Below are 14,847 nucleotides of genomic sequence, written 5' to 3' on the forward strand. Positions count from 1 at the left end.
CATGAACATTATTGAGCATGTCTGGGATAAGATGAAGGAGAAAGCATTGAAAATGAACCCAAAGAATCTTGAAAGAATGCTTTCTTTGCCATTCCAGATGACTTATTAATAAAGTGATTTGAGTCATTGCAGAGATGTATGGATGCAGTCCTCCAAGCTTATGGGAGACATACACAATATTCATTCTTTTCTCACTGCACCATGACTTTATATTCTATACTGTACATTATTTTTGTTGAGTCACAAGAATTTTGTCTAAGCAAAGTCATGATCATATTTTATTTTGGTAAAATAAGTGAATCTAGAGGCTTTTGCATTTCATATAAGCTACTTTTGATACCAAATGATTAACTAGAAGTCAAGTTATTATTTGTTGTTCCTAAAACTTGGATAGGCAACAAGACTCTTGTCAGATAGTGTATAAATTATAAACATTATAGAATTGTCTGCTTTTTATCCCTCTACAGTATAGGCTTTTGATGGTAAGTGGTTTTATAATGAATAGTCTCATTATAGAAACATAAGCAATTAAATTTCCAGATTCCATATGTGTCTAATGCAATACGCCAAACCTAACATACCCAACTGCTCTACACTTAAAAAGATCAGTCATCGCTGCTGTGTAATCACATGGATCTGTGTAACTAAACATATTGCTTTCTAATGTACCTCTCTATCTGGAAGCTACAGACCTCCTGAACATTTAATGTAGAGTCACAGATGTGCCAAGCCTGTGTGAGCAATTTGTCCCGAACATATGTCATGGAGATTTTTTTTTCATCTGATTATGTGACGTTTTCCTCATTGCTGCAGCCATGTATATTTATGTATATTTTTTAAGGCAAGAAATGGTGAGTGCCTCGTTTCATTTGTCGCCTTTTTGATAGTGTGTAACGCTGTTTCCCTTGTGCTTGACTGGCCCCTGAACGATTCTCCCCCCGGCACCACGAGCCTTTATTAGAACTCTATCGGTGCTTTTAATGTGAAAATGCAATAAAGTCATTTCACGCCGCGTTGAGCAACCTCCACTTGTTATTGCGGGCCCTCTGTGTTATTGCAGGCCCTCTGTGACATGCTGGCAGGTTGGGGAGGGAGAATTGCTTCCTCTTTTCTCTCTCTGATGAGTCGGCTATCAGTGAGGTAAAGCTGGGATACGTTGCTGCTATCAAACCAATTCAAAGATACAGACAAAATTTTACATTGACCTTAGTGAGTACATGTCGATTAATCACAATTTTTGATTTTGTCTTTATCTCCTTTTATTCCAGAAGGTCTCTTTTCACGTTGTACTATTGGGTTTATAGCACATTAAGATTGTGTAACTGATTGTGGCACCTTTTTACTACTATATCTAGGTTGTTGCTAGATGAGTATATGTAGATTAATCGAGCATTCAGGATAAAGTGAGGCTCACAATATATTTTTTCAATCTATACAAGAGTTTTTAGGTTCTCATAGAGGTCTCTTTTCACATTGTGCTGTTGGGTTGATGGCACATTAAGATTGTGCACCTGATGGTGGCATCTTTTCACCACAATATCTCGGTTATTACTATATGAGTATGTAAATTAATCAAGCGTTCAGGATGAACTGAGCCTCACAATACTTTATTTTCTTTCTCTAAACAACAGTTTTTAGGTAATCCTACAGGTCTTTCTTCACATTTTACTATTAGGTTTATAGCACAGTAAGATTGTGTAATAAATGGTGGCACCTTTTTACAACTATATCTAGGTTATTGCTAGTTGAGTATGGATTAATCAAGAATTGAATGGATGAACTGAGCCTCACAATATATATTTTTTAATCTAAATGAGTATTTAGGTTATCCTACAGGTCTCTGTTCACTTTGTACTATTGGGTTTATAGCACATTAAGATTGTGCAATGGATTGTGGCACCTTTTCACCACTATATCTAGGTTATTACTAGGTGAATATGTAGATTAATCGAGCATTCGAAATGAACCGAGCCTCACAATACTGTATTTACTTTACCAAAACAAGAGTTTTGAGGTTATCCTACAGGTCTCTTTTCACTTTGTTCTATTAGGTTTATGGCTGCATGGTGGTGCAGTGGGTAGCACAATCGCCTCACAAGAAGGTTGCTGGTTCGAGCCTCGGCTGGGTCGGTTGGCGTTTCTGTGTGGAGTTTGCATGTTCTCCCCGTGTTCGCATGGGTTTCCTCCAATTTCCCCCACAAGGCCAAAGACATGCGGTACAGGTGAATTGGGTAAGCTACTGTAAATTGTCTGTAGTGTATGTGTGTGAATGAATATGGATGTTTCCGACTGATGGATTGCAGCTGGAAGGACATCCGCTGCATAAAACATATGCTGGATAAGTTAGCGATTCATTCCGCTGTGGCAACCCCAGATTAATAAAGGGACTAAGCCGAAAAGAAAATGAATGAATGACTATTAGGTTTATATCACAGTAAGATTGTGCAATTGATGGTGGCAACTTTTTACTACTATTTCTATGTTAAAACTAGTGTATCTAGATTAAACGAACATTCAAAATGAACTGAGCCTCACAATACATTAATTTCTTTTCCTAAACAAGTTTTTAGGTTATACTACAGGTCTCTTTCGCATTGTACTCTTGGGTTTATATCACATTAATATGTCCAATTGATGGTGGCACCTTTTTGCTACTATATATAGGTTATTACTAGATGAGTATTTGTAGATTAATTGAGCGATCAAAATGAACTGAGCCGCACAGTACTTTATTTTCTTTATCTAAACAAGAGTTTTTAGGTTATCCTACAGGTCTCTTTTCACACTGTACTATTGGGTTTATATCACATTAAGATTGTTCAATTGATTGTTGCAAAGTTTTACTACTATATCTAGGTTTTTGTTTGATGATTATATGTAGATTAATCGAGTGTTCAAAACTGAGCTTCACAATAATTTCTTTTCCTTATTCAAACAAGCATTTTAGGTTATCCTGCGGGGCACTTTTCACATTGCAATAATAATTTCACACTTCAGAAAGACTACACAGTTAATGCAAATATAACTGAGTACTTGTGACAAATGTTTACTGCTATACAGTATCTTTAGGAGTAATACTAATTAATTACATTTTCCAAATTAAATAAGAACCATACTTTATCATCACTTTATTTATGATTCAAACTCCCTTCATCTTTCAGGTCTCTAATCACATTGTACTTTCATACTGCAGTTTGATTGCTTAATTAACATGAGTACTTGTGGCAGCTTTTACGATTACATCTAGGTTGTGGCTTGAAAACAATTAGCATCAGTTGAGTGTTCCCCATTGAAATGAGCCTCACAATACTTTTATCACTCTGTTTTGTTCCAAACTGTTATTTTTTCAACCTCTTCATCCCGGAGGTTTCTTTTCACATAATACTTTTGAATTCACACTGCAGTATAACTACACCATTACTATGAGCAGCACTATGACTACTAACGGCAGCTGTTTACTGCTTTGTCTATGCTAAGAGTCGAAGAAAAGTCTTCTATGAAGTATTTAGCTTCAGATTTACCAACAAAACTTTATTATTCCAATTGTCTGTCACAAATGTACCACCAGATACAAAGAATAAGCAGCTTGTGATTTATTTATTTATTTTTTTTTTAGAGACAAGCAGCTGTGAGAAATCCATTGTGCTATAATAAGTGTGACCACTGACCAGGAACATGAAAACACATAAATTATACTTCATCAATAGCTGTTCTAAAAATTGCTTTTAATCCAATTGTTGTACACATGAATCTTGGGCCACTTACTCAAAATACTAGTGGTTTAAAGTAAAATGCATTTTTGCTTAGTTAATCCTATACGGTGTTGTTTAATTTCACAATACAAATATAAACAAACCAAATCTACAAATCTAAATATATTAACACATGCACACAGTTCTTATTCTCAGTGTTGAAAGCATTGTGCTGCTAATATGTGAGGATTCACACAAAAAAAATGAATATTAAAGAAATAAACTTTTGGGTGGTGGTGTATTTTAAGGGGGAAAAAACATAATAGTATGTTTTGTCAGGTTGTGCGGATGACACTTGCAGTGGAACAGACTGTACGTACACATACATAAAGACTGAAGCAGAGGCACATTCCTGCTGCAGTACATTTTACTTTTCTCACTCACTCCTATCAAAAATATAACACTCTTTCCTATTTCCCACCTGTCAAATATCTCTCCATTCAAATGAACTGCAGTTAAACAATTGCCAATTTCTCAAACAGATTCAGTTTGAGTGGAAGGAACATAATGAGTCGTGTTTATCAACTAGAATTTAGCTATTAAAAAAACTCATAAAGCAGATATATTAGTAAATAGATATCCCTAGTCCTCAGTGGTACTCACATTATTTATGCAGTCTTACTGTAGTAAAAAATTCAAAGTACAATGTTTAGAGAGACATTTAAGATGAGTGAATAAAGAGCTGAATTACTCATGTTAATTACCAATTTCATTGTAGCATGTACTCAACACAGTACAACCAGAAAATAAACCTTCTGAAAAGAGTTGAGACAAACTCTGTTTTGGATCAAAAAATAAAATGATGCAAGTACTATATGCTCAGTTTATCAGAACACAGTTTATTCAGATTATTATGCCTACTCAGCAAGTAATAATGTTGATATATTAGTAAAGATGTGGTATTCACAGTGGTACTCACATTAATTGCACAATCTTAACTTAAATCTGGTTTGGATCAATAACAATGTGATGCAAGTAAGCTTTATATATTTGGGGAAACAGCTAATGTAATGTAATGTGTATTTATATAGCCCATTTATAATGTATGGCCATATACCCAAAGTGCTTCACAATCACCACCAGTGTGCAGCATCCACTTGGATGATGTGACGGCAGCCACATCGCTATCTATTGGGGGAGTGGAGAGACAGTGATAGAGCCAATTTGGTGGATGGGGACGATTGGGAGGCCATAATTATTAAGGGCTGATTGTGTGAATTTGGCCAGGACACCAGGGTTACAAGTGCCGAGGTTACAAGTGCCATGGGAATTTTTATTAACACTGAGAGTCCTGGAGGACCTCGGTTTAAGGTCTAATCCGAAAGATGGTGACACTTGCTCACAGTAGTACTCAGGATAATCGTACTGTCATATAAAATCTTATAAAGAAGAAAGTAAAATCTGAAGAGAGACCTTCAGAAGGAAGATGGTAGAGACAACTTGCCAAGAGTACTCACACTCGTACTCCCGCTAATGCAGTATGATTGCAAGAGTACAAACCTGAAAATAAAAGTTCTGAAAAGAGTTGAGACAAACTCTGATTTGGATCAAAAAAATTAAATGTGCAAATGCTATATGCTCAGTTTGTTCAGAACACTCAAGTATTCTGTTTACTCAGAAAGTAATAACATACATATATTAGTAAAAAGTTAGTATTCACAGTGGTACTCACGTTAATTTCGCAATCTTAACTCTGGATCAATAACAATGTGATGCAACTAACCTTCATATAGTGGAAAAACAGCTACCACTAATTCTCACAGTGGTACTCATGAAAATGTTGCTGTTGTAGGATTTTAATGTAAATTAAAATGAAGAGAGAACTTGAGGATGACTGCCACTAGTCACAATTGTACTCATGCTTAAGGCCCCGTATATTTCAATCAAAATAAAAAAAAAAGAACTGAAATGACGTCAGAACAAAATCTGACCAAAACAAAGTTCTTTTTGAGTTTGCTTCGAGTGCGAAACATCCCACCAAATGAACTTTTTGGGTCAGCTCGTTTTGGTGCTAAACATAAATTGAGCTGCCATTGGTCTGTGATGATTGCGCAACCAGTGGGTGTGTCTGGAACTCAACTTTAAGGAAATTACTAGAACTTCTATGCTAAGCTGCTTTGACACAATCTACATTGTAAAAGCACTATAGAAATAAACATGAATCAAATTGAATTGAACTGAACTAAGGTGCTCATAGTGACCCAGGTTCGATTCCTGGCCTGAGGTCCTTTACCAAAAAGGTTTTCTCATAAAGAGTAAGGGTGTAACACCGGTGTTCTGGCCAAAATTACACCACCAGCCCTTAATCATTATGTTTTCCCATACATCCCCATCCCCATCCATGTGCTGTTTGTCAGATATTTATGAATCTGTTGTTCTCTCTCAGCCGCCATTTTTGTTGTGTTTTTAGCAGTATACTTAAGCAAACACATTTAAAACCCCGCCTTTTGCAGCTTATGAGTGTTCGAAAACCATCACTCAGCCTTTTCGAAATTCTTTTTGGGCTAAAAAAATAAAATAAATATTTTATTTGACAAAATAACTTTATTTGAACTTCACCAGAGCTTTTATTGCACAATCTCCCTACAGCATCAACCCAAGAGTACAATCCGAAAAGAAGAGAATAGAAAACAAAGTGATGCAAGTGCTGCGAGGTTTGGTCCATTCGGAACACTCGATTAATCTGTATTTACTCACTAAGCCAAATGTAAAAGTTATTCTTTCAAGTTCCCTTTATTTATATATTATTTGCAAACTTAGATTTTTTTATGGCTCATAACAAATGCTGAATTGATATCGTTTCTCATTATCTATTTCTGTTAAAAGCACAGCACAGCCACAACAAACTGATTTCCTCCTTGAGCAGCCTTTATCTGTTTCCTCACGCTTTATGAGTGTTGATAATTCTGTACTTAACACTATCTGCATTCTGCACTTTCAACAGTCAAGGCAGTTTGCATAATTTGATGACCAGTAAGTACTGCTCTGCTCTCTCTAGAACGGACATTAAAAAAGACATCTTTAAAAAAAAATAAATAAATTGAAGAGTCTGCAAGTCAGATGCATCCTGCAGAGCTTTCATCGTCAGTATTATTAACTGCCTTAAATATATGACACATATACCCCAAAAAAGTACAGATTGGGTCATCCTTCATAGTACTCTGCAGTGATGTTTTTGTAAAATTGTCTTGGGACAGGGTTATTCAACGTGACGTTTGAGAGCTCCGCACCTGCTTTAGTATTTGAGCAAGCATTCTCTCCAACACAGAATGTCAAATCCTTTAGTGGGTAACGTTGACATGCGATAGCAAAAGCTACAATTGCGGACCCAGAAAGCACTCGTCGTCTGAGCTGACTGCATGTCTTGTTGGCCGTTGCGTCAGACAGGACAAATAGGACTGAATTTTCTTGGTTTGAGTGTTGGTGAAGGACTAAAAGAGGGCATGATATGCAAAATGCAACATAGTTGGAATGTGCTGTGAACACTTAGAAAGAAATAAAACTTTTTATAGAAAGAAACGGCAACCGACAATAAAAGACATCACACAAAAAAAGTCATTACTGAAAATGCTTTAGTTTGCATACGGCCTTTTGTTTAGATGCAATATAACTGGTGGGGAAGGAAAAAACAAAACAAAAGCAGATTGACATTGAACACCTGCATAATGTCATCAATACGTGACTGAGTGCATCAATCCATTTTTCAACTCTGCAGTCTAAAAATAAGCATAAATAAGAAACCAGCAGCACCACAGTCCAAAAGCTTTCCAAGCAACATTAGCAACACTATAATAAATATCATTACTGAAATGCACTTTTTATTGATCTTTTTTTTTTAACTCTCGGTCTGCGCTAGATTATAAATAGGGACCCGAAAAACAAGCATATTACATCTAATTTGATGAAACCGCCCCTTCTGACCATTCAGCCATGTCTGTCAGAACTAATTTCGAAATCCTTAAATTGTATGCATAACTTTTAATGGTTTATGAAATTCATGCATCTTTTGTTGTCTTCAAACTATTTACATGAGGCCTATTGGAAATCGCTGGAGCTGGGATGAATTTTTCCAACATAGTCTCATTCTTAAAACGTAGCCCTATATCAATTTGAAGATATCTCCATGAAGATACCAATTTATGTAGTCAGAAGTACGTATTAGGGATGTCCAGATCACGTGATCGGAAAACGGGCCTGATTTTAGACTAGATTGGATTCGGACGTTACCTCCCAATTAGGACTTGAATATATGTCTATATATATATATATATATATATATATTAGGGCTGGGCAGTATATAGAGTTCTGGGGATGTATCGATTTGATTCCCCAACGTGATGCGGAATTATCCAATATTTTTCATATCGATATGGTTTGAGGACACATGTGCGCATTCTGCATGAAACAGAACACTCCAACACACGCGAGCTCCACTTGCACAAATGTGTGCATACGCAAATAAATGAAAAGAACGACCCATCACTGCACATGACATGGAGAAACATGGAGTGCCGGTGTTGTATCGAAATCTGACTCACCGGACAAACCTGACTCCCCCTCGCGTACACGCACATCACACAGCGCCTGCAGCTGTCACAGTGGTTTATCATAAACTTTTTGTCGATTCTTTCTTCCACAATTGACAGCAAGGAAGAACATAGAAGCCTTGTCAAATTGATAAGCAGCACCTGAATGTGTTCAAAAGAATTAAAACGCAAAAATGAGAGGAATTTATACCGCTTTGTGAAAGTGAAAGCACCTCACTTTCATTCATTATAAGTTAAGTACGTATTACACGATGGTTTCTTTTTTACATTTACGTTATAACACACCTGAAACTTGTCTATAGCACTTGTTCACTGCTGCGCTTATAGTTGTGTAAATTGCTTCCTTGTCCTCATTTGTAAGTCGCTTTGGATAAAAGCATCTGCTAAATGACTAAATGTAAATATAAATGTAAGTAACACATTTAGCTCTGCGTTCTGGTCTGTTATTGCATATTGACTTAAATTTTGATTATATTCCAATCATTTTATTTATTTATTTTAGCCCCTTTACTGGAAGACGTGATTTGATTTGTGTGTGTGTCTTGTGTACAAATGGTTGGTGGTTCAAATGATTATTAAAATAAAAAAAAAAAAAAAAAAAGTACAATAAAAAAAAAACATGCTATTGCCTATTAAACATAACAGGGAAGGAAACCCTTGTGTTTGAATTGTATTTTGCTCAAACTGTTTAATAAAGTTTTAACAAAGGCTTTGACTCTCAAGTAACCATTTATGGGAAAATATCGGATATATATTGTATACCATCATTCCTCCTATATAGGGGCTGGGCGGTATGGTCAAAAAATCATATCTCAGTATTTTTAGGAGGAATTACAATCAAGTTATAAATAACAGTTTTGGACTTTACTGCAACAGTAAATATAAAAAACAAAACAAAACAAAAAGCACCGCAACTTTAAATACCCGGCAGACAATACCAAGTTTACATATCTCACAGTTTGCTATGGCAATTTTGTCGTCATCAACTTTATAATACCCCAGACATACAGTACTTGCACTTTCTGCTTTAAGCTGCTTCCATGTTCTACTTTGCCAGCATTTAACCAAAAGCATCTCTGCAACAAAGTGATGTTATGCCACACGTGTTGCTGTTTCTTTGATAAGTCGAGAAAGAGGTATAATTCTGTGTGTATATATATATATATATATATATATATATATATATATATATATATATATATATATATATATATATATATGTTGCACTAAAGTCCAAAACTGAAGAATTTATGTTTGTTCAAGCTACCTTACAGAGTTGATGAATGTTAAAATAAGCTGAGTTCCTTATTAAAAAATTTCATTTCATGAAATTCTCATTACAAAAATTATTTTCATGTATTAAGTATCAAATTGGGTTTTGGTATCGGTAGATACTCAAAATCAAATGCCTCGGACTCGTACTCGAAGGCAAAAAATGGCTGCACGTCGTCTTTAAAACAAACACTATGAGGCAGTATGACGCCGTTCCATTTCGCACTTACCAGGCCAATCGGTGCTTTTGAAAACACTATTGGTTGGGTTTAGGGAAGGAAGACGGTGGGTCAGTCATTCATTCAGTCAGTCAGTCAGTCAGTCAGTCAGTCAACAGCGGCCTCTGGTGGATTTATGCGAGAACAGCAGACACAGATGGCACTCGTGAGAGAAAATTGAAATCTGAAAAAGGGTACACAGCTGCCTCTGGTGGATTCACGAAAACAAAAACTGCAAAAAAAAACATAGCTCCTGGGACGTATTTGGTGCTCTTCAGAAATGAAAGGTATGTTTTCAGAATGAGCCTGGGTTGAATTTTTATGCATCAAAAACCTTGATAGCAAAGAGAACTTACTGTATGACCAAAGGTAAAGGCAATAATTTTTAATTGACTTGATATTGTAATTTTTATTGGACTTATTGTTCCTTAGCCTTGTTTTAATGAATTGCTGTTGGAAATTCCTTTCAAATGTTTACGTTGTTGATGTTTTTAATTGTGCTCAGGACCTGAATTCAATATTTAACCACCATGAGTGCACTGACCAGCCGTAAATTACGGTAAGAAAGAGATGGCCATGATTAAATAAATTGAATAGGCTTTAATCATCTCTTATTATTGAGCGGCCTTGATTCCGAGTGATGTAGAGAGCGAAAGTGAATGACAGTGGGAGAGGTGAGGGGTTGAAAGCTTCTGGAGAGGGAGCACAGGCTCACATCAGTATCGTATCATGGCAACAGAGACAGATGGAGAAGGGGTGGAAGACGTGGGTGTCAAAAAAAAAAAAAAAAGGCTGTGCATTTCACCGAGCCTGGGTTTAGTCAGTGCAGAGAGACTTCGACGGATAGACACTAAGAAAAAAAAAAAAAAAACACATGCAAGCTCATTCGCATTCAACATGACACAAATCGCACGACTGGCTCACATAATGAACTCGGAGTCACTGTTTCCTCTGACCATCACCAATTCTCACGAACGTTCATCAGAAAAAATAGTGACACAGAGAATGAGTAAGAATGTGGTCATCATTGAAACTCTTTTAAAATTCTAAAAGAAAACTCATCACTTTCAAGTAAAACACAAAGAGCATCACTTTTCAATCAATTGATCTTAAATTAGATGCATTAAATCAGAAGTGGAAACTTAATATCTTCACTTTCGCTCTCAAGAATCCATGAAAGACAATGCAAACCAAAAAAAGCACACATGCCTGAGTGCAAGGTTTTTTGTAACACTTTTTTAAAAAGGTTCTATTTGTTAACATTAGGTAGCTGCATTGGCAAACATGAAATAACATTAGAAATACCTTAGGGTATACCTTAGGGCACCCTCATTTCTGATGGTACATTTACACAACTGCTCTACTTTTCCTTACATGATTTTGAGTGCAAAATGTAATATTTAAGACTTAACAAGATATTACAAGATCTAAACTGCTTTCAAGAGTTCACACTTAGATAATGCTTGATGTTAGCAGGTTTGACATCCTGTCCTAGACAGAACCCTGTCCTCGGAGATAGATAAAGCCAAGGCTCGCACCTGGTCAATGAGTATGTAAGGGGGAACGAGATCAGGTAGTTTTCAAGAGCTCCTCCAATTCATTCATTCATTTTCTTTTCGGCTTAGTCTCTTGATTTATCTGGGGCCGCCACAGTGGAATGAACCGCCAACTTATCCAGCATATGTTTTACGCAGCGGATGTCCTTCCGCCTGCAACCCATCACTGGGAAACATCCATACACACTCATTCACACACATAAACTATGGGCAATTTAGTTTACCCAGTTCCCCTATACCGCATGTCTTTGGACTGGTGGGCGAAACCGGAGCACTCGGAGGAAACCCACGCGAACACGGGGAGAACATGCAAACTCCACACAGAAATGCCAACTGACCCAGCCAAGGCTCGAACTAGCGAGTAAAGTTAGGCAGGATATTTAGGTTGAGTTTGGAATGATCCGATTGGCTAGCAAATGATTACAGATGGGGGACCAGCCATGATCAATCATATCACACGCTTCTCTCTAAATTAGTTTGTGAAACTTCACTTAATAAAAAGTGACTTACCAGTGCGCATCTAAATCCATACTGTAAAAAAACGATGGGCTCCACATAATTTCTTCATGTTGTTCCAACACAAGTAAATTAAGTTAACGTGAATTGAACATAAAACAATTTAGTTTTCCCAAAAAAAACTCAAGAATTGTGTTGTTTCCACACATTAAATAAGAACAAGCAGCAAAAAAGTATTTTTTGAATGTCTGGCACTGACATTTTTTAAGTTCCTTTCAGCCAAGACAGCTCAGCCATGCAATATAGTCAAAGTCTAGCCTAAAGCTTTGTCTGTAAAACTGGGGCTACATGTCTAAAGTTGACTTAAATGTAACTAAACACTTAAAAATATCAATTGTAAGACATATTTTTGAAAGCTTTTTTGGTGACACTTCCAATAAGGTTTCATTTGTTAACATTATTTAATGGTAATTATCAATTAATTTTTATAATTATTTTTGATGGTAACTATCAGGATTAGTTTAATAACTGGCTTTTCTGTTAACATGGAACAGCTGTAGTACATTGCATGATTATTGTTATTTTCATAGTTTTTAGTTTGTTTGTTGTTTTAGAAGAGTCCAGCTATTTATATATGCAATAATTTATGCACTGTATACATCCTATAGAACATGCAAGCATTTGAACAAAGCTAAACATACAGTGTATGTGTTTGTTTGTTTTTTCTGCTTTTCCTACAGTATGCTTCTTCACAACATTGTTTGCTTTCTCCTATGCACTGCATTATGTGCCTGCTGTTCCCTTGAGAAAGCTTGTCTGAGCAAGTATATGAACTGCCAGCCCGAGAGAGAGAGAGAGAGAGAAGCTAACTAGGACTGCCAAAGGTAACATGTTAGTGCATATGATTAATTACATTTGCTTGTCTGTAATTTAACCATCACTGATCCTTAACATCACCTATATAACTTTTGAGTCAAACACGGTCACGGCAGGTCAGTGGCGAGAGCAACTTGATATATTCAAGACCACAATGTGTCGCGGAAAGCTATATGTTATTTAATTATTGCAAGGTTTCTCACATTTTGATGCAGAGACCTCAAAATGTGATGTTTATTGCCATTTGTGATAAGACTGTGCTTATCAAGACTGCATTAATTTCATTAAAGAAATAATAAATAAATAAATAAATAAATAAATAAATAAATAAATTGTATATATTGAAGTAAATTCTCAATTGAAAGATGTCATGCAATGTCATTTATTGCTGTGATGGCGAAACTGAATTTTCAGTAGCCATTATACACTCTAAAAAGTCTATGTTGACTTGATTCAACTCAAACAATGTATTTTGTTGTAATAACCTACTGCAATTATGTTTATGTAACTTACACATAAGGAATGTTGTTTGAACCTCACAGGGTTACATTGAACCCAACGTTTTGCTTAAGAATTGCATTAAAAGGAGAAAATATTCACAATAAAAGTCATTTTAGGTGTTTTTATTAAAAGAAGAAGGACTTGCTGGCATTTAATCTTCATTATTTTGAAGATTAAGAAGAGTTTAAGTTTTAAGTTTACTGCAGAAGACATGCTTTGTGTCTTGACAGCTTTAACAACAGTCATTTTTGTTACTTCAGTCAGTGAGCCATACATGTGCTAACACTAGTTCTGAGATTAGTATTTTTAGTAAGTTTGTTCTTGGGTTCAATTAGACTAAAATAAAATGAGATAATACAATTCAAGTAAATGGAAATGTGTGTCTTAATTAAATTCAATTATGCCCTGTACTAACTAGTCAGAATCACTTCATTTAATAGAAGGGGGGAGGGGGTATACAGGGGTGCTAAAAACTCTGACTTCAACTGTATATCCTTCCTGTTTTCTAATCATTCAGAAACCCCTGCTGAATAAAAATGTATTTTTTTTTAAATATGAGGGAAACTATTGACCCTCAATAACACTTAAAAATCATACTGTAAAATGTTATGCTTAAACTATTTGCACACATTATTTATTATTTTTAAGCGTAAGTGCATTAAATTAAAACATCATAATTACAATTTTAATAGATTGACAGCCCTAAAAAAAGAAGAAAAAACACTAAGCGTCTAATAGCAAATTAGCACTGTTGTATAAAAAGTCATGCTTTTCCACTTGCAGGTTTTAAAAGCTCATTACAGCTCTTACAACTCCAGCACTCCGTCTCGTTTCTCGAAACACTGCCGCTGTCGAGTCACGTCTCACCAAATGTGCCTGAAAATGGGAAATCATTTAGTTCATAATGAAAACCATTTCTGAGCCACATAATTAAGAGGGCTCTCCTTTAAAAGGGACACATGATTAATTTGTTTCGCAGGAAGCTTGCGAAGGTAATTAAAACAATGACACTTTTGCCCCGATGAACTTGTACAATTTTTCCATGTACGTGGCTTGAGGGATGATGTGCGTTGTCTGTGCTCGAGGCTGGCCAGTTCGATATCATTCTTTGCTTTAGTTATGACCTTACGCTCATTTCACTTAGCCAGAGAATATTTAGAAAGGATGAACGTTTTTGAGGTGTTTTTTTTTGTGTGTGTGCTCGTCGTCAGAGCCAAAGTCATTTATGGTTATACGTTTTTTAACATTACCTTAAATTACACCATATTTTCTCTTCTCTTTGAAAGAGGACACAACCCAAGATTATCGCCATTGTATTTCTTGGGTTATTTTAATTTATAATGCAATGACATAAATAAAAAGCTAGATATGCTTAATGAAAATGATCTGTCAGCATAAAGAATGCAAGGTTTAGTACATTTACATCAGCCTACTGTCAAAATCTTGTGAATTTGTTTCTTTTGTGGAGAAAATAATTTAAATATAAATTAAGTCTAGTCTAACAACTTTAATTAATCCATAAAAGTTGGCAAGATGCAGACAGTCTTCATACTGTTGTGAAATGACTTCTCAAATGTGAAATAATTGAAACAATAAGATGCAAATGTATACATAAGATGTAAATACTGAAATAGAACTTACATAAACAATGAATAAATACTTTTAAAGT

Source organism: Danio aesculapii, chromosome 19, assembly GCF_903798145.1.
Source record: "Danio aesculapii chromosome 19, fDanAes4.1, whole genome shotgun sequence".
Lineage (NCBI taxonomy): Eukaryota > Metazoa > Chordata > Actinopteri > Cypriniformes > Danionidae > Danio > Danio aesculapii.